Here is a 20,838-nt window from a genome sequence, read left to right on the forward strand (position 1 = left end):
AAGCAGCTTGAGGCCGGGCCAGTACCGGCATGGGAGACTGGCTGGGAATCCCTGGTCCTGTTGACATTTTGTACGTTTTATTTCCAAGCTTGCCCTTCCGAGTTTATCCTTCTTGAAAAGAACGTCAGAGATTGCACACTTCCGTCAATGGCCATTCTAAGCTAAATATGCATGCCCTCGTCAGATCGCAGCTGCTAAGCAGCCTGAGGCCGGGCCAGTACCGGCATGGGAGACTGGCTGGGAATCCCTGGTCCTGTTAACATTTTGTACGTTTTATTTCCAAGCTTGCCCTTCCGAGTTTATCCTTCTTGAAAAAAACGTCAGAGATGGCACACTTCCGTCAACGGCCATTCTAAGCTGAATATGCATGCCCTCGTCAGATCGCAGCTGCTAAGCAGCTTGAGGCCGGGCCAGTACCGGCATGGGAGACTGGCTGGGAATCCCTGGTCCTGTTGACATTTTGTACGTTTTATTTCCAAGCTTGCCCTTCCGAGTTTATCCTTCTTGAAAAGAACGTCAGAGATGGCACACTTCCGTCAATGGCCCTTCTAAGCTGAATATGCATGCCCTCATCAGATCGCAGCCGCTAAGCAGCCGGAGGCCGGGCCAGTACCGGCATGGGAGACTGGCTGGGAATCCCTGGTCCTGTTGACATTTTGTACGTTTTTTTTCCAAGCTTGCCCTTCCGAGTTTATCCTTCTTGAAAAAAACGTCAGAGATGGCACGCTTCTGTCAACGGCCATTCTAAGCTGAATATGCCTGCCCTCGTCAGATCGCAGCCACTAAGCAGCTTGAGGCCGGGCCAGTACCGGCATGGGAGACTGGCTGGGAATCCCTGGTCCTGTTGACATTTTGTACGTTTTTTTTCCAAGCTTGCCCTTCCGAGTTTATCCTTCTTGAAAAGAACGTCAGAGATGGCACGCGTCCGTCAACGGCCATTCTAAGCTGAATATGCATTCCCTCGTCACATCGCAGCCGCAAAGCAGCTTGAGGCCGGGCCAGTACCGGCATAGGAGACTGGCTGGGAATCCCTGGTCCTGTTGACATTTTGTACATTTTTTTTCCAAGCTTGCCCTTCCGAGTTTATCCTTCTTGAAAAGAACGTCAGAGATGACACGCTTCCGTCAACGGCCATTCTAAGCTGAATATGCATGCCCTCGTCAGATCGCAGCCGCTAAGCAGCTTGAGGCCGGGCCAGTACCGGCATGGGAGACTGGCTGGGAATCCCTGGTCCTGTTGACATTTTGTACGTTTTATTTCCATGCTTGCCCTTCCGAGTTTATCCTTCTTGAAAAGAACGTCAGAGATGGCACGCTTCCGTCAACGGCCATTCTAAGCTGAATATGCATGCCCTCGTCAGATCGCAGCCGCTAAGCAGCTTGAGGCCGGGCCAGTACCGGCATGGGAGACTGGCTGGGAATCCCTGGTCCTGTTGACATTTTGTATGTTTTTTTTCCAAGCTTGCCCTTCCGAGTTTATCCTTCTTGAAAAGAACGTCAGAGATGGCACGCGTCCGTCAACGGCCATTCTAAGCTGAATATGCATTCCCTCGTCACATCGCAGCCGCTAAGCAGCTTGAAGCCGGGCCAGTACCGGCATAGGAGACTGGCTGGGAATCCCTGGTCCTGTTGACATTTTGTACATTTTTTTTCCAAGCTTGCCCTTCCGAGTTTATCCTTCTTGAAAAGAACGTCAGAGATGGCACGCTTCCGTCAACGGCCATTCTAAGATGAATATGCATGCCCTCGTCAGATCGCAGCCGCTAAGCAGCTTGAGGCCGGGCCAGTACCAGCATGGGAGACTGGCTGGGAATCCCTGGTCCTGTTGACATTCTGTACGTTTTATTTCCAAGCTTGCCCTTCCGAGTTTATCCTTCTTGAAAAGAACGTCAGAGATGGCACGCTTCCGTCAACGGCCATTCTAAGCTGAATATGCATGCCCTCGTCAGATCGCAGCCGCTAAGCAGCTTGAGGCCGGGCCAGTACCGGCATGGGAGACTGGCTGGGAATCCCTGGTCCTGTTGACATTTTGTACGTTTTTTTTCCAAGCTTGCCCTTCCGAGTTTATCCTTCTTGAAAAGAACGTCAGAGATGGCACGCTTCCGTCAACGGCCATTCTAAGCTGAATATGCATGCCCTCGTCACATCGCAGCAGCTTGAGGCCGGGCCAGTACCGGCATGGGAGACTGGCTGGGAATCCCTGGTCCTGTTGACATTTTGTATGTTTTATTTCCAAGCTTGCCCTTCCGAGTTTATCCTTCTTGAAAAGAACGTCAGAGAGGGCACGCTCCTGTCAACGGCCATTCTAAGCTGAATATGCATGCCCTTGTCAGATTGCAGCTGCTAAGCAGCTTGAGGCCGGGCCAGTACCGGCATGGGAGACTGGCTGGGAATCCCTGGTCCTGTTAACATTTTGTATGTTTTATTTCCAAGCTTGCCCTTCCGAGTTTATCCTTCTTGAAAAAAACGTCAGAGATGGCACGCTTCTGTCAACGGCCATTCTAAGCTGAATATGCATGCCCTCGTCAGATTGCAGACGCTAAGCAGCTTGAGGCCGGGCCAGTACCGGCATGGGAGACTGGCTGGGAATCCCTGGTCCTGTTGACATTTTGTACGTTTTATTTCCAAGCTTGCCCTTCCGAGTTTATCCTTCTTGAAAAGAACGTCAGAGATGGCACACTTCCGTCAATGGCCATTCTAAGCTGAATATGCATGCCCTTGTCAGATTGCAGCCGCTAAGCAGCTTGAGGCTGGGCCAGTACTGGCATGGGAGACTGGCTGGGAATCCCTGGTCGTGTTGACATTTTGTACGTTTTTTTTCCAAGCTTGCCCTTCCGAGTTTATCCTTCTTGAAAAGAACGTCAGAGATGGCACACTTCCGTCAATGGCCATTCTAAGCTGAATATGCATGCCCTTGTCAGATCGCAGCCGCTAAGCAGCTTGAGGCCGGGCCAGTACCGGCATAGGAGACTGGCTGGGAATCCCTGGTCCTGTTGACATTTTGTACATTTTTTTTCCAAGCTTGCCCTTCCGAGTTTATCCTTCTTGAAAAGAACGTCAGAGATGACACGCTTCCGTCAACGGCCATTCTAAGCTGAATATGCATGCCCTCGTCAGATCGCAGCCGCTAAGCAGCTTGAGGCCGGGCCAGTACCGGCATGGGAGACTGGCTGGGAATCCCTGGTCCTGTTGACATTTTGTACGTTTTATTTCCATGCTTGCCCTTCCGAGTTTATCCTTCTTGAAAAGAACGTCAGAGATGGCACGCTTCCGTCAACGGCCATTCTAAGCTGAATATGCATGCCCTCGTCAGATCGCAGCCGCTAAGCAGCTTGAGGCCGGGCCAGTACCGGCATGGGAGACTGGCTGGGAATGCCTGGTCCTGTTGACATTTTGTATGTTTTTTTTCCAAGCTTGCCCTTCCGAGTTTATCCTTCTTGAAAAGAACGTCAGAGATGGCACGCGTCCGTCAACGGCCATTCTAAGCTGAATATGCATTCCCTCGTCACATCGCAGCCGCTAAGCAGCTTGAAGCCGGGCCAGTACCGGCATAGGAGACTGGCTGGGAATCCCTGGTCCTGTTGACATTTTGTACATTTTTTTTCCAAGCTTGCCCTTCCGAGTTTATCCTTCTTGAAAAGAACGTCAGAGATGGCACGCTTCCGTCAACGGCCATTCTAAGATGAATATGCATGCCCTCGTCAGATCGCAGCCGCTAAGCAGCTTGAGGCCGGGCCAGTACCAGCATGGGAGACTGGCTGGGAATCCCTGGTCCTGTTGACATTTTGTACGTTTTATTTCCAAGCTTGCCCTTCCGAGTTTATCCTTCTTGAAAAGAACGTCAGAGATGGCACGCTTCCGTCAACGGCCATTCTAAGCTGAATATGCATGCCCTCGTCAGATCGCAGCCGCTAAGCAGCTTGAGGCCGGGCCAGTACCGGCATGGGAGACTGGCTGGGAATCCCTGGTCCTGTTGACATTTTGTACGTTTTTTTTCCAAGCTTGCCCTTCCGAGTTTATCCTTCTTGAAAAGAACGTCAGAGATGGCACGCTTCCGTCAACGGCCATTCTAAGCTGAATATGCATGCCCTCGTCACATCGCAGCAGCTTGAGGCCGGGCCAGTACCGGCATGGGAGACTGGCTGGGAATCCCTGGTCCTGTTGACATTTTGTACGTTTTATTTCCAAGCTTGCCCTTCCGAGTTTATCCTTCTTGAAAAGAACGTCAGAGAGGGCACGCTCCTGTCAACGGCCATTCTAAGCTGAATATGCATGCCCTTGTCAGATTGCAGCTGCTAAGCAGCTTGAGGCCGGGCCAGTACCGGCATGGGAGACTGGCTGGGAATCCCTGGTCCTGTTAACATTTTGTATGTTTTATTTCCAAGCTTGCCCTTCCGAGTTTATCCTTCTTGAAAAAAACGTCAGAGATGGCACGCTTCTGTCAACGGCCATTCTAAGCTGAATATGCATGCCCTCGTCAGATTGCAGCCGCTAAGCAGCTTGAGGCCGGGCCAGTACCGGCATGGGAGACTGGCTGGGAATCCCTGGTCCTGTTGACATTTTGTACGTTTTATTTCCAAGCTTGCCCTTCCGAGTTTATCCTTCTTGAAAAGAACGTCAGAGATGGCACACTTCCGTCAATGGCCATTCTAAGCTGAATATGCATGCCCTTGTCAGATTGCAGCCGCTAAGCAGCTTGAGGCTGGGCCAGTACTGGCATGGGAGACTGGCTGGGAATCCCTGGTCGTGTTGACATTTTGTACGTTTTTTTTCCAAGCTTGCCCTTCCGAGTTTATCCTTCTTGAAAAGAACGTCAGAGATGGCACACTTCCGTCAATGGCCATTCTAAGCTGAATATGCATGCCCTTGTCAGATCGCAGCAGCTTGAGGCCGGGCCAGTACCGGCATGGGAGACTGGCTGGGAATCCCTGGTCCTGTTGACATTTTGTACGTTTTATTTCCAAGCTTGCCCTTCCGAGTTTATCCTTCTTGAAAAGAACGTCAGAGATTGCACACTTCCGTCAATGGCCATTCTAAGCTAAATATGCATGCCCTCGTCAGATCGCAGCTGCTAAGCAGCCTGAGGCCGGGCCAGTACCGGCATGGAAGACTGGCTGGGAATCCCTGGTCCTGTTGACATTTTGTACGTTTTTTTTCCAAGCTTGCCCTACCGAGTTTATCCTTCTTGAAAAAAACGTCAGAGATGGCACGCTTCCGTCAACGGCCATTCTAAGCTGAATATGCCTGCCCTCGTCAGATCGCAGCCGCTAAGCAGCTTGAGGCCGGGGCAGTACTGGCATGGGAGACTGGCTGGGAATCCCTGGTCCTGTTGACATTTTGTACGTTTTTTTCCAAGCTTGCCCTTCCGAGTTTATTCTTCTTGAAAAAAACGTCAGAGATGGCACGCTTCCGTCAACGGCCATTCTAAGCTGAATATGCATGCCCTCGTCAGATCGCAGCCGCTAAGCAGCTTGAGGCCGGGCCAGTACCGGCATGGGAGACTGGCTGGGAATCCCTGGTCCTGTTGACATTTTGTACGTTTTATTTCCAAGCTTGCCCTTCCGAGTTTATCCTTCTTGAAAAGAACGTCAGAGATGGCACGCTTCTGTCAACGGCCATTCTAAGCTGAATATGCATTCCCTCGTCAGATCGCAGCCGCTAAGCAGCTTGAGGCCGGGCCAGTACCGGCATGGGAGACTGGCTGGGAATCCCTGGTCCTGTTGACATTTTGAATGTTTTTTTTCCAAGCTTGCCCTTCCGAGTTTATCCTTCTTGAAAAGAACGTCAGAGATGGCACGCTTCCGTCAACGGCCATTCTAAGCTGAATATGCATGCCCTCGTCAGATCGCAGCAGCTTGAGGCCGGGCCAGTACCGGCATGGGAGACTGGCTGGGAATCCCTGGTCCTGTTGACATTTTGTACGTTTTATTTCCAAGCTTGCCCTTCCGAGTTTATCCTTCTTGAAAAAAACGTCAGAGATGGCACGCTTCCGTCAACGGCCATTCTAAGCTGAATATGCATGCCCTCGTCAGATCGCAGCCGCTAAGCAGCTTGAGGCTGGGCCAGTACCGGCATGGGAGACTGGCTGGGAATCCCTGGTCCTGTTGACATTTTGTACGTTTTTTTTCCAAGCTTGCCCTTCCGAGTTTATCCTTCTTGAAAAAAACGTCAGAGATGGCACGCTTCCGTCAACGGCCATTCTAAGCTGAATATGCATGCCCTCGTCAGATCGCAGCTGCTAAGCAGCTTGAGGCCGGGCCAGTGCCGGCATGGGAGACTGGCTGGGATTCCCTGGTCCTGTTGACATTTTGTACGTTTTTTTTCCAAGCTTGCCCTTCCGAGTTTATCCTTCTTGAAAAGAACGTCAGAGATGGCACGCTTCCGTCAACGGCCATTCTAAGCTGAATATGCATGCCCTCGTCAGATCGCAGCAGCTTGAGGCCGGGCCAGTACCAGCATGGGAGACTGGCTGGGAATCCCTGGTCCTGTTGACATTTTGTACGTTTTATTTCCAAGCTTGCCCTTCCGAGTTTATCCTTCTTGAAAAGAACGTCAGAGATGGCACACTTCCGTCAATGGCCCTTCTAAGCTGAATATGCATGCCCTCATCAGATCGCAGCCGCTAAGCAGCCAGAGGCCGGGCCAGTACCGGCATGGGAGACTGGCTGGGAATCCCTGGTCCTGTTGACATTTTGTACGTTTTTTTTCCAAGCTTGCCCTTCCGAGTTTATCCTTCTTGAAAAAAACGTCAGAGATGGCACGCTTCTGTCAACGGCCATTCTAAGCTGAATATACCTGCCCTCGTCAGATCGCAGCCACTAAGCAGCTTGAGGCCGGGCCAGTACCGGCATGGGAGACTGGCTGGGAATCCCTGGTCCTGTTGACATTTTGTACGTTTTTTTTCCAAGCTTGCCCTTCCGAGTTTATCCTTCTTGAAAAGAACGTCAGAGATGGCACGCGTCCGTCAACGGCCATTCTAAGCTGAATATGCATTCCCTCGTCACATCGCAGCCGCTAAGCAGCTTGAAGCCGGGCCAGTACCGGCATAGGAGACTGGCTGGGAATCCCTGGTCCTGTTGACATTTTGTACATTTTTTTTCCAAGCTTGCCCTTCCGAGTTTATCCTTCTTGAAAAGAACGTCAGAGATGGCACGCTTCCGTCAACGGCCATTCTAAGATGAATATGCATGCCCTCGTCAGATCGCAGCCGCTAAGCAGCTTGAGGCTGGGCCAGTACCAGCATGGGAGACTGGCTGGGAATCCCTGGTCCTGTTGACATTTTGTACGTTTTATTTCCAAGCTTGCCCTTCCGAGTTTATCCTTCTTGAAAAGAACGTCAGAGATGGCACGCTTCCGTCAACGGCCATTCTAAGCTGAATATGCATGCCCTCGTCAGATCGCAGCCGCTAAGCAGCTTGAGGCCGGGCCAGTACCGGCATGGGAGACTGGCTGGGAATCCCTGGTCCTGTTGACATTTTGTACGTTTTTTTTCCAAGCTTGCCCTTCCGAGTTTATCCTTCTTGAAAAGAACGTCAGAGATGGCACGCTTCCGTCAACGGCCATTCTAAGCTGAATATGCATGCCCTCGTCACATCGCAGCAGCTTGAGGCCGGGCCAGTACCGGCATGGGAGACTGGCTGGGAATCCCTGGTCCTGTTGACATTTTGTATGTTTTATTTCCAAGCTTGCCCTTCCGAGTTTATCCTTCTTGAAAAGAACGTCAGAGAGGGCACGCTCCTGTCAACGGCCATTCTAAGCTGAATATGCATGCCCTTGTCAGATTGCAGCTGCTAAGCAGCTTGAGGCCGGGCCAGTACCGGCATGGGAGACTGGCTGGGAATCCCTGGTCCTGTTAACATTTTGTATGTTTTATTTCCAAGCTTGCCCTTCCGAGTTTATCCTTCTTGAAAAAAACGTCAGAGATGGCACGCTTCTGTCAACGGCCATTCTAAGCTGAATATGCATGCCCTCGTCAGATTGCAGCCGCTAAGCAGCTTGAGGCCGGGCCAGTACCGGCATGGGAGACTGGCTGGGAATCCCTGGTCCTGTTGACATTTTGTACGTTTTATTTCCAAGCTTGCCCTTCCGAGTTTATCCTTCTTGAAAAGAACGTCAGAGATGGCACGCTTCCGTCAACGGCCATTCTAAGCTGAATATGCATGCCCTCGTCAGATCGCAGCCGCTAAGCAGCTTGAGGCCGGGCCAGTACCGGCATGGGAGACTGGCTGGGAATCCCTGGTCCTGTTGACATTTTGTACGTTTTATTTCCAAGCTTGCCCTTCCGAGTTTATCCTTCTTGAAAAGAACGTCAGAGATTGCACACTTCCGTCAATGGCCATTCTAAGCTAAATATGCATGCCCTCGTCAGATCGCAGCTGCTAAGCAGCCTGAGGCCGGGCCAGTACCGGCATGGGAGACTGGCTGGGAATCCCTGGTCCTGTTAACATTTTGTACGTTTTATTTCCAAGCTTGCCCTTCCGAGTTTATCCTTCTTGAAAAAAACGTCAGAGATGGCACACTTCCGTCAACGGCCATTCTAAGCTGAATATGCATGCCCTCGTCAGATCGCAGCTGCTAAGCAGCTTGAGGCCGGGCCAGTACCGGCATGGGAGACTGGCTGGGAATCCCTGGTCCTGTTGACATTTTGTACGTTTTTTTTCCAAGCTTGCCCTTCCGAGTTTATCCTTCTTGAAAAGAACGTCAGAGATGGCACACTTCCGTCAATGGCCCTTCTAAGCTGAATATGCATGCCCTCATCAGATCGCAGCCGCTAAGCAGCTTGAGGCCGGGCCAGTACCGGCATGGGAGACTGGCTGGGAATCCCTGGTCCTGTTGACATTTTGTACGTTTTATTTCCAAGCTTGCCCTTCCGAGTTTATCCTTCTTGAAAAGAACGTCAGAGATGGCACGCTTCCGTCAACGGCCATTCTAAGCTGAATATGCATGCCCTCGTCAGATCGCAGCCGCTAAGCAGCTTGAGGCCGGGCCAGTACCGGCATGGGAGACTGGCTGGGAATCCCTGGTCCTGTTGACATTTTGTACGTTTTTTTTCCAAGCTTGCCCTTCCGAGTTTATCCTTCTTGAAAAGAACGTCAGAGATGGCACGCGTCCGTCAACGGCCATTCTAAGCTGAATATGCATTCCCTCGTCACATCGCAGCCGCTAAGCAGCTTGAAGCCGGGCCAGTACCGGCATAGGAGACTGGCTGGGAATCCCTGGTCCTGTTGACATTTTGTACATTTTTTTTCCAAGCTTGCCCTTCCGAGTTTATCCTTCTTGAAAAGAACGTCAGAGATGGCACGCTTCCGTCAACGGCCATTCTAAGCTGAATATGCATGCCCTCGTCAGATCGCAGCAGCTTGAGGCCGGGCCAGTACCAGCATGGGAGACTGGCTGGGAATCCCTGGTCCTGTTGACATTTTGTACGTTTTATTTCCAAGCTTGCCCTTCCGAGTTTATCCTTCTTGAAAAGAACGTCAGAGATGGCACACTTCCGTCAATGGCCCTTCTAAGCTGAATATGCATGCCCTCATCAGATCGCAGCCGCTAAGCAGCCAGAGGCCGGGCCAGTACCGGCATGGGAGACTGGCTGGGAATCCCTGGTCCTGTTGACATTTTGTACGTTTTTTTTCCAAGCTTGCCCTTCCGAGTTTATCCTTCTTGAAAAAAACGTCAGAGATGGCACGCTTCTGTCAACGGCCATTCTAAGCTGAATATGCCTGCCCTCGTCAGATCGCAGCCACTAAGCAGCTTGAGGCCGGGCCAGTACCGGCATGGGAGACTGGCTGGGAATCCCTGGTCCTGTTGACATTTTGTACGTTTTTTTTCCAAGCTTGCCCTTCCGAGTTTATCCTTCTTGAAAAGAACGTCAGAGATGGCACGCGTCCGTCAACGGCCATTCTAAGCTGAATATGCATTCCCTCGTCACATCGCAGCTGCTAAGCAGCTTGAAGCCGGGCCAGTACCGGCATAGGAGACTGGCTGGGAATCCCTGGTCCTGTTGACATTTTGTACATTTTTTTTCCAAGCTTGCCCTTCCGAGTTTATCCTTCTTGAAAAGAACGTCAGAGATGGCACGCTTCCGTCAACGGCCATTCTAAGATGAATATGCATGCCCTCGTCAGATCGCAGCCGCTAAGCAGCTTGAGGCTGGGCCAGTACCAGCATGGGAGACTGGCTGGGAATCCCTGGTCCTGTTGACATTTTGTACGTTTTATTTCCAAGCTTGCCCTTCCGAGTTTATCCTTCTTGAAAAGAACGTCAGAGATGGCACGCTTCCGTCAACGGCCATTCTAAGCTGAATATGCATGCCCTCGTCAGATCGCAGCCGCTAAGCAGCTTGAGGCCGGGCCAGTACCGGCATGGGAGACTGGCTGGGAATCCCTGGTCCTGTTGACATTTTGTACGTTTTATTTCCAAGCTTGCCCTTCCGAGTTTATCCTTCTTGAAAAGAACGTCAGAGATTGCACACTTCCGTCGATGGCCATTCTAAGCTAAATATGCATGCCCTCGTCAGATCGCAGCTGCTAAGCAGCCTGAGGCCGGGCCAGTACCGGCATGGGAGACTGGCTGGGAATCCCTGGTCCTGTTAACATTTTGTACGTTTTATTTCCAAGCTTGCCCTTCCGAGTTTATCCTTCTTGAAAAAAACGTCAGAGATGGCACACTTCCGTCAACGGCCATTCTAAGCTGAATATGCATGCCCTCGTCAGATCGCAGCTGCTAAGCAGCTTGAGGCCGGGCCAGTACCGGCATGGGAGACTGGCTGGGAATCCCTGGTCCTGTTGACATTTTGTACGTTTTATTTCCAAGCTTGCCCTTCCGAGTTTATCCTTCTTGAAAAGAACGTCAGAGATGGCACACTTCCGTCAATGGCCCTTCTAAGCTGAATATGCATGCCCTCATCAGATCGCAGCCGCTAAGCAGCCGGAGGCCGGGCCAGTACCGGCATGGGAGACTGGCTGGGAATCCCTGGTCCTGTTGACATTTTGTACGTTTTTTTTCCAAGCTTGCCCTTCCGAGTTTATCCTTCTTGAAAAAAACGTCAGAGATGGCACGCTTCTGTCAACGGCCATTCTAAGCTGAATATGCCTGCCCTCGTCAGATCGCAGCCACTAAGCAGCTTGAGGCCGGGCCAGTACCGGCATGGGAGACTGGCTGGGAATCCCTGGTCCTGTTGACATTTTGTACGTTTTTTTTCCAAGCTTGCCCTTCCGAGTTTATCCTTCTTGAAAAGAACGTCAGAGATGGCACGCGTCCGTCAACGGCCATTCTAAGCTGAATATGCATTCCCTCGTCACATCGCAGCCGCTAAGCAGCTTGAGGCCGGGCCAGTACCGGCATAGGAGACTGGCTGGGAATCCCTGGTCCTGTTGACATTTTGTACATTTTTTTTCCAAGCTTGCCCTTCCGAGTTTATCCTTCTTGAAAAGAACGTCAGAGATGACACGCTTCCGTCAACGGCCATTCTAAGCTGAATATGCATGCCCTCGTCAGATCGCAGCCGCTAAGCAGCTTGAGGCCGGGCCAGTACCGGCATGGGAGACTGGCTGGGAATCCCTGGTCCTGTTGACATTTTGTACGTTTTATTTCCATGCTTGCCCTTCCGAGTTTATCCTTCTTGAAAAGAACGTCAGAGATGGCACGCTTCCGTCAACGGCCATTCTAAGCTGAATATGCATGCCCTCGTCAGATCGCAGCCGCTAAGCAGCTTGAGGCCGGGCCAGTACCGGCATGGGAGACTGGCTGGGAATCCCTGGTCCTGTTGACATTTTGTATGTTTTTTTTCCAAGCTTGCCCTTCCGAGTTTATCCTTCTTGAAAAGAACGTCAGAGATGGCACGCGTCCGTCAACGGCCATTCTAAGCTGAATATGCATTCCCTCGTCACATCGCAGCCGCTAAGCAGCTTGAAGCCGGGCCAGTACCGGCATAGGAGACTGGCTGGGAATCCCTGGTCCTGTTGACATTTTGTACATTTTTTTTCCAAGCTTGCCCTTCCGAGTTTATCCTTCTTGAAAAGAACGTCAGAGATGGCACGCTTCCGTCAACGGCCATTCTAAGATGAATATGCATGCCCTCGTCAGATCGCAGCCGCTAAGCAGCTTGAGGCCGGGCCAGTACCAGCATGGGAGACTGGCTGGGAATCCCTGGTCCTGTTGACATTCTGTACGTTTTATTTCCAAGCTTGCCCTTCCGAGTTTATCCTTCTTGAAAAGAACGTCAGAGATGGCACGCTTCCGTCAACGGCCATTCTAAGCTGAATATGCATGCCCTCGTCAGATCGCAGCCGCTAAGCAGCTTGAGGCCGGGCCAGTACCGGCATGGGAGACTGGCTGGGAATCCCTGGTCCTGTTGACATTTTGTACGTTTTTTTTCCAAGCTTGCCCTTCCGAGTTTATCCTTCTTGAAAAGAACGTCAGAGATGGCACGCTTCCGTCAACGGCCATTCTAAGCTGAATATGCATGCCCTCGTCACATCGCAGCAGCTTGAGGCCGGGCCAGTACCGGCATGGGAGACTGGCTGGGAATCCCTGGTCCTGTTGACATTTTGTATGTTTTATTTCCAAGCTTGCCCTTCCGAGTTTATCCTTCTTGAAAAGAACGTCAGAGAGGGCACGCTCCTGTCAACGGCCATTCTAAGCTGAATATGCATGCCCTTGTCAGATTGCAGCTGCTAAGCAGCTTGAGGCCGGGCCAGTACCGGCATGGGAGACTGGCTGGGAATCCCTGGTCCTGTTAACATTTTGTATGTTTTATTTCCAAGCTTGCCCTTCCGAGTTTATCCTTCTTGAAAAAAACGTCAGAGATGGCACGCTTCTGTCAACGGCCATTCTAAGCTGAATATGCATGCCCTCGTCAGATTGCAGACGCTAAGCAGCTTGAGGCCGGGCCAGTACCGGCATGGGAGACTGGCTGGGAATCCCTGGTCCTGTTGACATTTTGTACGTTTTATTTCCAAGCTTGCCCTTCCGAGTTTATCCTTCTTGAAAAGAACGTCAGAGATGGCACACTTCCGTCAATGGCCATTCTAAGCTGAATATGCATGCCCTTGTCAGATTGCAGCCGCTAAGCAGCTTGAGGCTGGGCCAGTACTGGCATGGGAGACTGGCTGGGAATCCCTGGTCGTGTTGACATTTTGTACGTTTTTTTTCCAAGCTTGCCCTTCCGAGTTTATCCTTCTTGAAAAGAACGTCAGAGATGGCACACTTCCGTCAATGGCCATTCTAAGCTGAATATGCATGCCCTTGTCAGATCGCAGCCGCTAAGCAGCTTGAGGCCGGGCCAGTACCGGCATAGGAGACTGGCTGGGAATCCCTGGTCCTGTTGACATTTTGTACATTTTTTTTCCAAGCTTGCCCTTCCGAGTTTATCCTTCTTGAAAAGAACGTCAGAGATGACACGCTTCCGTCAACGGCCATTCTAAGCTGAATATGCATGCCCTCGTCAGATCGCAGCCGCTAAGCAGCTTGAGGCCGGGCCAGTACCGGCATGGGAGACTGGCTGGGAATCCCTGGTCCTGTTGACATTTTGTACGTTTTATTTCCATGCTTGCCCTTCCGAGTTTATCCTTCTTGAAAAGAACGTCAGAGATGGCACGCTTCCGTCAACGGCCATTCTAAGCTGAATATGCATGCCCTCGTCAGATCGCAGCCGCTAAGCAGCTTGAGGCCGGGCCAGTACCGGCATGGGAGACTGGCTGGGAATCCCTGGTCCTGTTGACATTTTGTATGTTTTTTTTCCAAGCTTGCCCTTCCGAGTTTATCCTTCTTGAAAAGAACGTCAGAGATGGCACGCGTCCGTCAACGGCCATTCTAAGCTGAATATGCATTCCCTCGTCACATCGCAGCCGCTAAGCAGCTTGAAGCCGGGCCAGTACCGGCATAGGAGACTGGCTGGGAATCCCTGGTCCTGTTGACATTTTGTACATTTTTTTTCCAAGCTTGCCCTTCCGAGTTTATCCTTCTTGAAAAGAACGTCAGAGATGGCACGCTTCCGTCAACGGCCATTCTAAGATGAATATGCATGCCCTCGTCAGATCGCAGCCGCTAAGCAGCTTGAGGCCGGGCCAGTACCAGCATGGGAGACTGGCTGGGAATCCCTGGTCCTGTTGACATTTTGTACGTTTTATTTCCAAGCTTGCCCTTCCGAGTTTATCCTTCTTGAAAAGAACGTCAGAGATGGCACGCTTCCGTCAACGGCCATTCTAAGCTGAATATGCATGCCCTCGTCAGATCGCAGCCGCTAAGCAGCTTGAGGCCGGGCCAGTACCGGCATGGGAGACTGGCTGGGAATCCCTGGTCCTGTTGACATTTTGTACGTTTTTTTTCCAAGCTTGCCCTTCCGAGTTTATCCTTCTTGAAAAGAACGTCAGAGATGGCACGCTTCCGTCAACGGCCATTCTAAGCTGAATATGCATGCCCTCGTCACATCGCAGCAGCTTGAGGCCGGGCCAGTACCGGCATGGGAGACTGGCTGGGAATCCCTGGTCCTGTTGACATTTTGTACGTTTTATTTCCAAGCTTGCCCTTCCGAGTTTATCCTTCTTGAAAAGAACGTCAGAGAGGGCACGCTCCTGTCAACGGCCATTCTAAGCTGAATATGCATGCCCTTGTCAGATTGCAGCTGCTAAGCAGCTTGAGGCCGGGCCAGTACCGGCATGGGAGACTGGCTGGGAATCCCTGGTCCTGTTAACATTTTGTATGTTTTATTTCCAAGCTTGCCCTTCCGAGTTTATCCTTCTTGAAAAAAACGTCAGAGATGGCACGCTTCTGTCAACGGCCATTCTAAGCTGAATATGCATGCCCTCGTCAGATTGCAGCCGCTAAGCAGCTTGAGGCCGGGCCAGTACCGGCATGGGAGACTGGCTGGGAATCCCTGGTCCTGTTGACATTTTGTACGTTTTATTTCCAAGCTTGCCCTTCCGAGTTTATCCTTCTTGAAAAGAACGTCAGAGATGGCACACTTCCGTCAATGGCCATTCTAAGCTGAATATGCATGCCCTTGTCAGATTGCAGCCGCTAAGCAGCTTGAGGCTGGGCCAGTACTGGCATGGGAGACTGGCTGGGAATCCCTGGTCGTGTTGACATTTTGTACGTTTTTTTTCCAAGCTTGCCCTTCCGAGTTTATCCTTCTTGAAAAGAACGTCAGAGATGGCACACTTCCGTCAATGGCCATTCTAAGCTGAATATGCATGCCCTTGTCAGATCGCAGCAGCTTGAGGCCGGGCCAGTACCGGCATGGGAGACTGGCTGGGAATCCCTGGTCCTGTTGACATTTTGTACGTTTTATTTCCAAGCTTGCCCTTCCGAGTTTATCCTTCTTGAAAAGAACGTCAGAGATTGCACACTTCCGTCAATGGCCATTCTAAGCTAAATATGCATGCCCTCGTCAGATCGCAGCTGCTAAGCAGCCTGAGGCCGGGCCAGTACCGGCATGGAAGACTGGCTGGGAATCCCTGGTCCTGTTGACATTTTGTACGTTTTTTTTCCAAGCTTGCCCTACCGAGTTTATCCTTCTTGAAAAAAACGTCAGAGATGGCACGCTTCCGTCAACGGCCATTCTAAGCTGAATATGCCTGCCCTCGTCAGATCGCAGCCGCTAAGCAGCTTGAGGCCGGGGCAGTACTGGCATGGGAGACTGGCTGGGAATCCCTGGTCCTGTTGACATTTTGTACGTTTTTTTCCAAGCTTGCCCTTCCGAGTTTATTCTTCTTGAAAAAAACGTCAGAGATGGCACGCTTCCGTCAACGGCCATTCTAAGCTGAATATGCATGCCCTCGTCAGATCGCAGCCGCTAAGCAGCTTGAGGCCGGGCCAGTACCGGCATGGGAGACTGGCTGGGAATCCCTGGTCCTGTTGACATTTTGTACGTTTTATTTCCAAGCTTGCCCTTCCGAGTTTATCCTTCTTGAAAAGAACGTCAGAGATGGCACGCTTCTGTCAACGGCCATTCTAAGCTGAATATGCATTCCCTCGTCAGATCGCAGCCGCTAAGCAGCTTGAGGCCGGGCCAGTACCGGCATGGGAGACTGGCTGGGAATCCCTGGTCCTGTTGACATTTTGAATGTTTTTTTTCCAAGCTTGCCCTTCCGAGTTTATCCTTCTTGAAAAGAACGTCAGAGATGGCACGCTTCCGTCAACGGCCATTCTAAGCTGAATATGCATTCCCTCGTCAGATCGCAGCAGCTTGAGGCCGGGCCAGTACCGGCATGGGAGACTGGCTGGGAATCCCTGGTCCTGTTGACATTTTGTACGTTTTATTTCCAAGCTTGCCCTTCCGAGTTTATCCTTCTTGAAAAAAACGTCAGAGATGGCACGCTTCCGTCAACGGCCATTCTAAGCTGAATATGCATGCCCTCGTCAGATCGCAGCCGCTAAGCAGCTTGAGGCTGGGCCAGTACCGGCATGGGAGACTGGCTGGGAATCCCTGGTCCTGTTGACATTTTGTACGTTTTTTTTCCAAGCTTGCCCTTCCGAGTTTATCCTTCTTGAAAAAAACGTCAGAGATGGCACGCTTCCGTCAACGGCCATTCTAAGCTGAATATGCATGCCCTCGTCAGATCGCAGCTGCTAAGCAGCTTGAGGCCGGGCCAGTGCCGGCATGGGAGACTGGCTGGGATTCCCTGGTCCTGTTGACATTTTGTACGTTTTTTTTCCAAGCTTGCCCTTCCGAGTTTATCCTTCTTGAAAAGAACGTCAGAGATGGCACGCTTCCGTCAACGGCCATTCTAAGCTGAATATGCATGCCCTCATCAGATCGCAGCAGCTTGAGGCCGGGCCAGTACCAGCATGGGAGACTGGCTGGGAATCCCTGGTCCTGTTGACATTTTGTACGTTTTATTTCCAAGCTTGCCCTTCCGAGTTTATCCTTCTTGAAAAGAACGTCAGAGATGGCACACTTCCGTCAATGGCCCTTCTAAGCTGAATATGCATGCCCTCATCAGATCGCAGCCGCTAAGCAGCCAGAGGCCGGGCCAGTACCGGCATGGGAGACTGGCTGGGAATCCCTGGTCCTGTTGACATTTTGTACGTTTTTTTTCCAAGCTTGCCCTTCCGAGTTTATCCTTCTTGAAAAAAACGTCAGAGATGGCACGCTTCTGTCAACGGCCATTCTAAGCTGAATATGCCTGCCCTCGTCAGATCGCAGCCACTAAGCAGCTTGAGGCCGGGCCAGTACCGGCATGGGAGACTGGCTGGGAATCCCTGGTCCTGTTGACATTTTGTACGTTTTTTTTCCAAGCTTGCCCTTCCGAGTTTATCCTTCTTGAAAAGAACGTCAGAGATGGCACGCGTCCGTCAACGGCCATTCTAAGCTGAATATGCATTCCCTCGTCACATCGCAGCCGCTAAGCAGCTTGAAGCCGGGCCAGTACCGGCATAGGAGACTGGCTGGGAATCCCTGGTCCTGTTGACATTTTGTACATTTTTTTTCCAAGCTTGCCCTTCCGAGTTTATCCTTCTTGAAAAGAACGTCAGAGATGGCACGCTTCCGTCAACGGCCATTCTAAGATGAATATGCATGCCCTCGTCAGATCGCAGCCGCTAAGCAGCTTGAGGCTGGGCCAGTACCAGCATGGGAGACTGGCTGGGAATCCCTGGTCCTGTTGACATTTTGTACGTTTTATTTCCAAGCTTGCCCTTCCGAGTTTATCCTTCTTGAAAAGAACGTCAGAGATGGCACGCTTCCGTCAACGGCCATTCTAAGCTGAATATGCATGCCCTCGTCAGATCGCAGCCGCTAAGCAGCTTGAGGCCGGGCCAGTACCGGCATGGGAGACTGGCTGGGAATCCCTGGTCCTGTTGACATTTTGTACGTTTTTTTTCCAAGCTTGCCCTTCCGAGTTTATCCTTCTTGAAAAGAACGTCAGAGATGGCACGCTTCCGTCAACGGCCATTCTAAGCTGAATATGCATGCCCTCGTCACATCGCAGCAGCTTGAGGCCGGGCCAGTACCGGCATGGGAGACTGGCTGGGAATCCCTGGTCCTGTTGACATTTTGTATGTTTTATTTCCAAGCTTGCCCTTCCGAGTTTATCCTTCTTGAAAAGAACGTCAGAGAGGGCACGCTCCTGTCAACGGCCATTCTAAGCTGAATATGCATGCCCTTGTCAGATTGCAGCTGCTAAGCAGCTTGAGGCCGGGCCAGTACCGGCATGGGAGACTGGCTGGGAATCCCTGGTCCTGTTAACATTTTGTATGTTTTATTTCCAAGCTTGCCCTTCCGAGTTTATCCTTCTTGAAAAAAACGTCAGAGATGGCACGCTTCTGTCAACGGCCATTCTAAGCTGAATATGCATGCCCTCGTCAGATTGCAGCCGCTAAGCAGCTTGAGGCCGGGCCAGTACCGGCATGGGAGACTGGCTGGGAATCCCTGGTCCTGTTGACATTTTGTACGTTTTATTTCCAAGCTTGCCCTTCCGAGTTTATCCTTCTTGAAAAGAACGTCAGAGATGGCACGCTTCCGTCAACGGCCATTCTAAGCTGAATATGCATGCCCTCGTCAGATCGCAGCCGCTAAGCAGCTTGAGGCCGGGCCAGTACCGGCATGGGAGACTGGCTGGGAATCCCTGGTCCTGTTGACATTTTGTACGTTTTATTTCCAAGCTTGCCCTTCCGAGTTTATCCTTCTTGAAAAGAACGTCAGAGATTGCACACTTCCGTCAATGGCCATTCTAAGCTAAATATGCATGCCCTCGTCAGATCGCAGCTGCTAAGCAGCCTGAGGCCGGGCCAGTACCGGCATGGGAGACTGGCTGGGAATCCCTGGTCCTGTTAACATTTTGTACGTTTTATTTCCAAGCTTGCCCTTCCGAGTTTATCCTTCTTGAAAAAAACGTCAGAGATGGCACACTTCCGTCAACGGCCATTCTAAGCTGAATATGCATGCCCTCGTCAGATCGCAGCTGCTAAGCAGCTTGAGGCCGGGCCAGTACCGGCATGGGAGACTGGCTGGGAATCCCTGGTCCTGTTGACATTTTGTACGTTTTTTTTCCAAGCTTGCCCTTCCGAGTTTATCCTTCTTGAAAAGAACGTCAGAGATGGCACACTTCCGTCAATGGCCCTTCTAAGCTGAATATGCATGCCCTCATCAGATCGCAGCCGCTAAGCAGCTTGAGGCCGGGCCAGTACCGGCATGGGAGACTGGCTGGGAATCCCTGGTCCTGTTGACATTTTGTACGTTTTATTTCCAAGCTTGCCCTTCCGAGTTTATCCTTCTTGAAAAGAACGTCAGAGATGGCACGCTTCCGTCAACGGCCATTCTAAGCTGAATATGCATGCCCTCGTCAGATCGCAGCCGCTAAGCAGCTTGAGGCCGGGCCAGTACCGGCATGGGAGACTGGCTGGGAATCCCTGGTCCTGTTGACATTTTGTACGTTTTTTTTCCAAGCTTGCCCTTCCGAGTTTATCCTTCTTGAAAAGAACGTCAGAGATGGCACGCGTCCGTCAACGGCCATTCTAAGCTGAATATGCATTCCCTCGTCACATCGCAGCCGCTAAGCAGCTTGAAGCCGGGCCAGTACCGGCATAGGAGACTGGCTGGGAATCCCTGGTCCTGTTGACATTTTGTACATTTTTTTTCCAAGCTTGCCCTTCCGAGTTTATCCTTCTTGAAAAGAACGTCAGAGATGGCACGCTTCCGTCAACGGCCATTCTAAGCTGAATATGCATGCCCTCGTCAGATCGCAGCAGCTTGAGGCCGGGCCAGTACCAGCATGGGAGACTGGCTGGGAATCCCTGGTCCTGTTGACATTTTGTACGTTTTATTTCCAAGCTTGCCCTTCCGAGTTTATCCTTCTTGAAAAGAACGTCAGAGATGGCACACTTCCGTCAATGTCCCTTCTAAGCTGAATATGCATGCCCTCATCAGATCGCAGCCGCTAAGCAGCCAGAGGCCGGGCCAGTACCGGCATGGGAGACTGGCTGGGAATCCCTGGTCCTGTTGACATTTTGTACGTTTTTTTTCCAAGCTTGCCCTTCCGAGTTTATCCTTCTTGAAAAAAACGTCAGAGATGGCACGCTTCTGTCAACGGCCATTCTAAGCTGAATATGCCTGCCCTCGTCAGATCGCAGCCACTAAGCAGCTTGAGGCCGGGCCAGTACCGGCATGGGAGACTGGCTGGGAATCCCTGGTCCTGTTGACATTTTGTACGTTTTTTTTCCAAGCTTGCCCTTCCGAGTTTATCCTTCTTGAAAAGAACGTCAGAGATGGCACGCGTCCGTCAACGGCCATTCTAAGCTGAATATGCATTCCCTCGTCACATCGCAGCCGCTAAGCAGCTTGAAGCCGGGCCAGTACCGGCATAGGAGACTGGCTGGGAATCCCTGGTCCTGTTGACATTTTGTACATTTTTTTTCCAAGCTTGCCCTTCCGAGTTTATCCTTCTTGAAAAGAACGTCAGAGATGGCACGCTTCCGTCAACGGCCATTCTAAGATGAATATGCATGCCCTCGTCAGATCGCAGCCGCTAAGCAGCTTGAGGCTGGGCCAGTACCAGCATGGGAGACTGGCTGGGAATCCCTGGTCCTGTTGACATTTTGTACGTTTTATTTCCAAGCTTGCCCTTCCGAGTTTATCCTTCTTGAAAAGAACGTCAGAGATGGCACGCTTCCGTCAACGGCCATTCTAAGCTGAATATGCATGCCCTCGTCAGATCGCAGCCGCTAAGCAGCTTGAGGCCGGGCCAGTACCGGCATGGGAGACTGGCTGGGAATCCCTGGTCCTGTTGACATTTTGTACGTTTTATTTCCAAGCTTGCCCTTCCGAGTTTATCCTTCTTGAAAAGAACGTCAGAGATTGCACACTTCCGTCGATGGCCATTCTAAGCTAAATATGCATGCC

At 51.3% G+C, this 20,838-nt stretch overlaps 33 pseudogenes; all 33 read left to right on the plus strand.

Moving 5' to 3' along the window:
* The first annotated feature begins 731 nt into the window (after nt 1-731).
* Nucleotides 732-850, plus strand: LOC141056916 (5S ribosomal RNA; annotated as a pseudogene).
* A 273-nt stretch (nt 851-1,123) lies between these two features.
* On the plus strand, nt 1,124-1,242 carry LOC141052280 (5S ribosomal RNA; annotated as a pseudogene).
* A 77-nt stretch (nt 1,243-1,319) lies between these two features.
* LOC141052283 (5S ribosomal RNA) lies at nt 1,320-1,438 on the plus strand (annotated as a pseudogene).
* Nucleotides 1,439-1,907: 469 nt separating this feature from the next.
* Nucleotides 1,908-2,026, plus strand: LOC141052287 (5S ribosomal RNA; annotated as a pseudogene).
* A 1,049-nt stretch (nt 2,027-3,075) lies between these two features.
* Nucleotides 3,076-3,194, plus strand: LOC141052293 (5S ribosomal RNA; annotated as a pseudogene).
* A 77-nt stretch (nt 3,195-3,271) lies between these two features.
* On the plus strand, nt 3,272-3,390 carry LOC141056763 (5S ribosomal RNA; annotated as a pseudogene).
* Nucleotides 3,391-3,859: 469 nt separating this feature from the next.
* Nucleotides 3,860-3,978, plus strand: LOC141052299 (5S ribosomal RNA; annotated as a pseudogene).
* Nucleotides 3,979-5,215: 1,237 nt separating this feature from the next.
* LOC141056964 (5S ribosomal RNA) lies at nt 5,216-5,334 on the plus strand (annotated as a pseudogene).
* A 76-nt stretch (nt 5,335-5,410) lies between these two features.
* Nucleotides 5,411-5,529, plus strand: LOC141052303 (5S ribosomal RNA; annotated as a pseudogene).
* A 1,237-nt stretch (nt 5,530-6,766) lies between these two features.
* LOC141051320 (5S ribosomal RNA) lies at nt 6,767-6,885 on the plus strand (annotated as a pseudogene).
* A 469-nt stretch (nt 6,886-7,354) lies between these two features.
* Nucleotides 7,355-7,473, plus strand: LOC141052308 (5S ribosomal RNA; annotated as a pseudogene).
* A 657-nt stretch (nt 7,474-8,130) lies between these two features.
* On the plus strand, nt 8,131-8,249 carry LOC141052312 (5S ribosomal RNA; annotated as a pseudogene).
* A 273-nt stretch (nt 8,250-8,522) lies between these two features.
* On the plus strand, nt 8,523-8,641 carry LOC141055648 (5S ribosomal RNA; annotated as a pseudogene).
* A 273-nt stretch (nt 8,642-8,914) lies between these two features.
* On the plus strand, nt 8,915-9,033 carry LOC141052319 (5S ribosomal RNA; annotated as a pseudogene).
* Nucleotides 9,034-9,690: 657 nt separating this feature from the next.
* On the plus strand, nt 9,691-9,809 carry LOC141056920 (5S ribosomal RNA; annotated as a pseudogene).
* A 469-nt stretch (nt 9,810-10,278) lies between these two features.
* On the plus strand, nt 10,279-10,397 carry LOC141052324 (5S ribosomal RNA; annotated as a pseudogene).
* Nucleotides 10,398-10,670: 273 nt separating this feature from the next.
* LOC141055652 (5S ribosomal RNA) lies at nt 10,671-10,789 on the plus strand (annotated as a pseudogene).
* Nucleotides 10,790-11,062: 273 nt separating this feature from the next.
* LOC141056924 (5S ribosomal RNA) lies at nt 11,063-11,181 on the plus strand (annotated as a pseudogene).
* A 273-nt stretch (nt 11,182-11,454) lies between these two features.
* LOC141052330 (5S ribosomal RNA) lies at nt 11,455-11,573 on the plus strand (annotated as a pseudogene).
* Nucleotides 11,574-11,650: 77 nt separating this feature from the next.
* On the plus strand, nt 11,651-11,769 carry LOC141052334 (5S ribosomal RNA; annotated as a pseudogene).
* Nucleotides 11,770-12,238: 469 nt separating this feature from the next.
* On the plus strand, nt 12,239-12,357 carry LOC141052339 (5S ribosomal RNA; annotated as a pseudogene).
* Nucleotides 12,358-13,406: 1,049 nt separating this feature from the next.
* On the plus strand, nt 13,407-13,525 carry LOC141052342 (5S ribosomal RNA; annotated as a pseudogene).
* A 77-nt stretch (nt 13,526-13,602) lies between these two features.
* On the plus strand, nt 13,603-13,721 carry LOC141052348 (5S ribosomal RNA; annotated as a pseudogene).
* A 469-nt stretch (nt 13,722-14,190) lies between these two features.
* On the plus strand, nt 14,191-14,309 carry LOC141052353 (5S ribosomal RNA; annotated as a pseudogene).
* A 1,237-nt stretch (nt 14,310-15,546) lies between these two features.
* On the plus strand, nt 15,547-15,665 carry LOC141057024 (5S ribosomal RNA; annotated as a pseudogene).
* Nucleotides 15,666-15,741: 76 nt separating this feature from the next.
* On the plus strand, nt 15,742-15,860 carry LOC141052358 (5S ribosomal RNA; annotated as a pseudogene).
* Nucleotides 15,861-17,097: 1,237 nt separating this feature from the next.
* Nucleotides 17,098-17,216, plus strand: LOC141056929 (5S ribosomal RNA; annotated as a pseudogene).
* A 469-nt stretch (nt 17,217-17,685) lies between these two features.
* LOC141052363 (5S ribosomal RNA) lies at nt 17,686-17,804 on the plus strand (annotated as a pseudogene).
* Nucleotides 17,805-18,461: 657 nt separating this feature from the next.
* LOC141052370 (5S ribosomal RNA) lies at nt 18,462-18,580 on the plus strand (annotated as a pseudogene).
* A 273-nt stretch (nt 18,581-18,853) lies between these two features.
* Nucleotides 18,854-18,972, plus strand: LOC141055659 (5S ribosomal RNA; annotated as a pseudogene).
* Nucleotides 18,973-19,245: 273 nt separating this feature from the next.
* On the plus strand, nt 19,246-19,364 carry LOC141052374 (5S ribosomal RNA; annotated as a pseudogene).
* Nucleotides 19,365-20,021: 657 nt separating this feature from the next.
* On the plus strand, nt 20,022-20,140 carry LOC141056938 (5S ribosomal RNA; annotated as a pseudogene).
* Nucleotides 20,141-20,609: 469 nt separating this feature from the next.
* On the plus strand, nt 20,610-20,728 carry LOC141052378 (5S ribosomal RNA; annotated as a pseudogene).
* The last annotated feature ends 110 nt before the right edge of the window (nt 20,729-20,838 follow it).

Source organism: Dendrobates tinctorius, unplaced genomic scaffold (genome assembly GCF_039654945.1).
Source record: "Dendrobates tinctorius isolate UK_male_01 unplaced genomic scaffold, ASM3965494v1 ptg000011l, whole genome shotgun sequence".
Classification (NCBI taxonomy): Eukaryota; Metazoa; Chordata; class Amphibia; order Anura; family Dendrobatidae; genus Dendrobates; species Dendrobates tinctorius.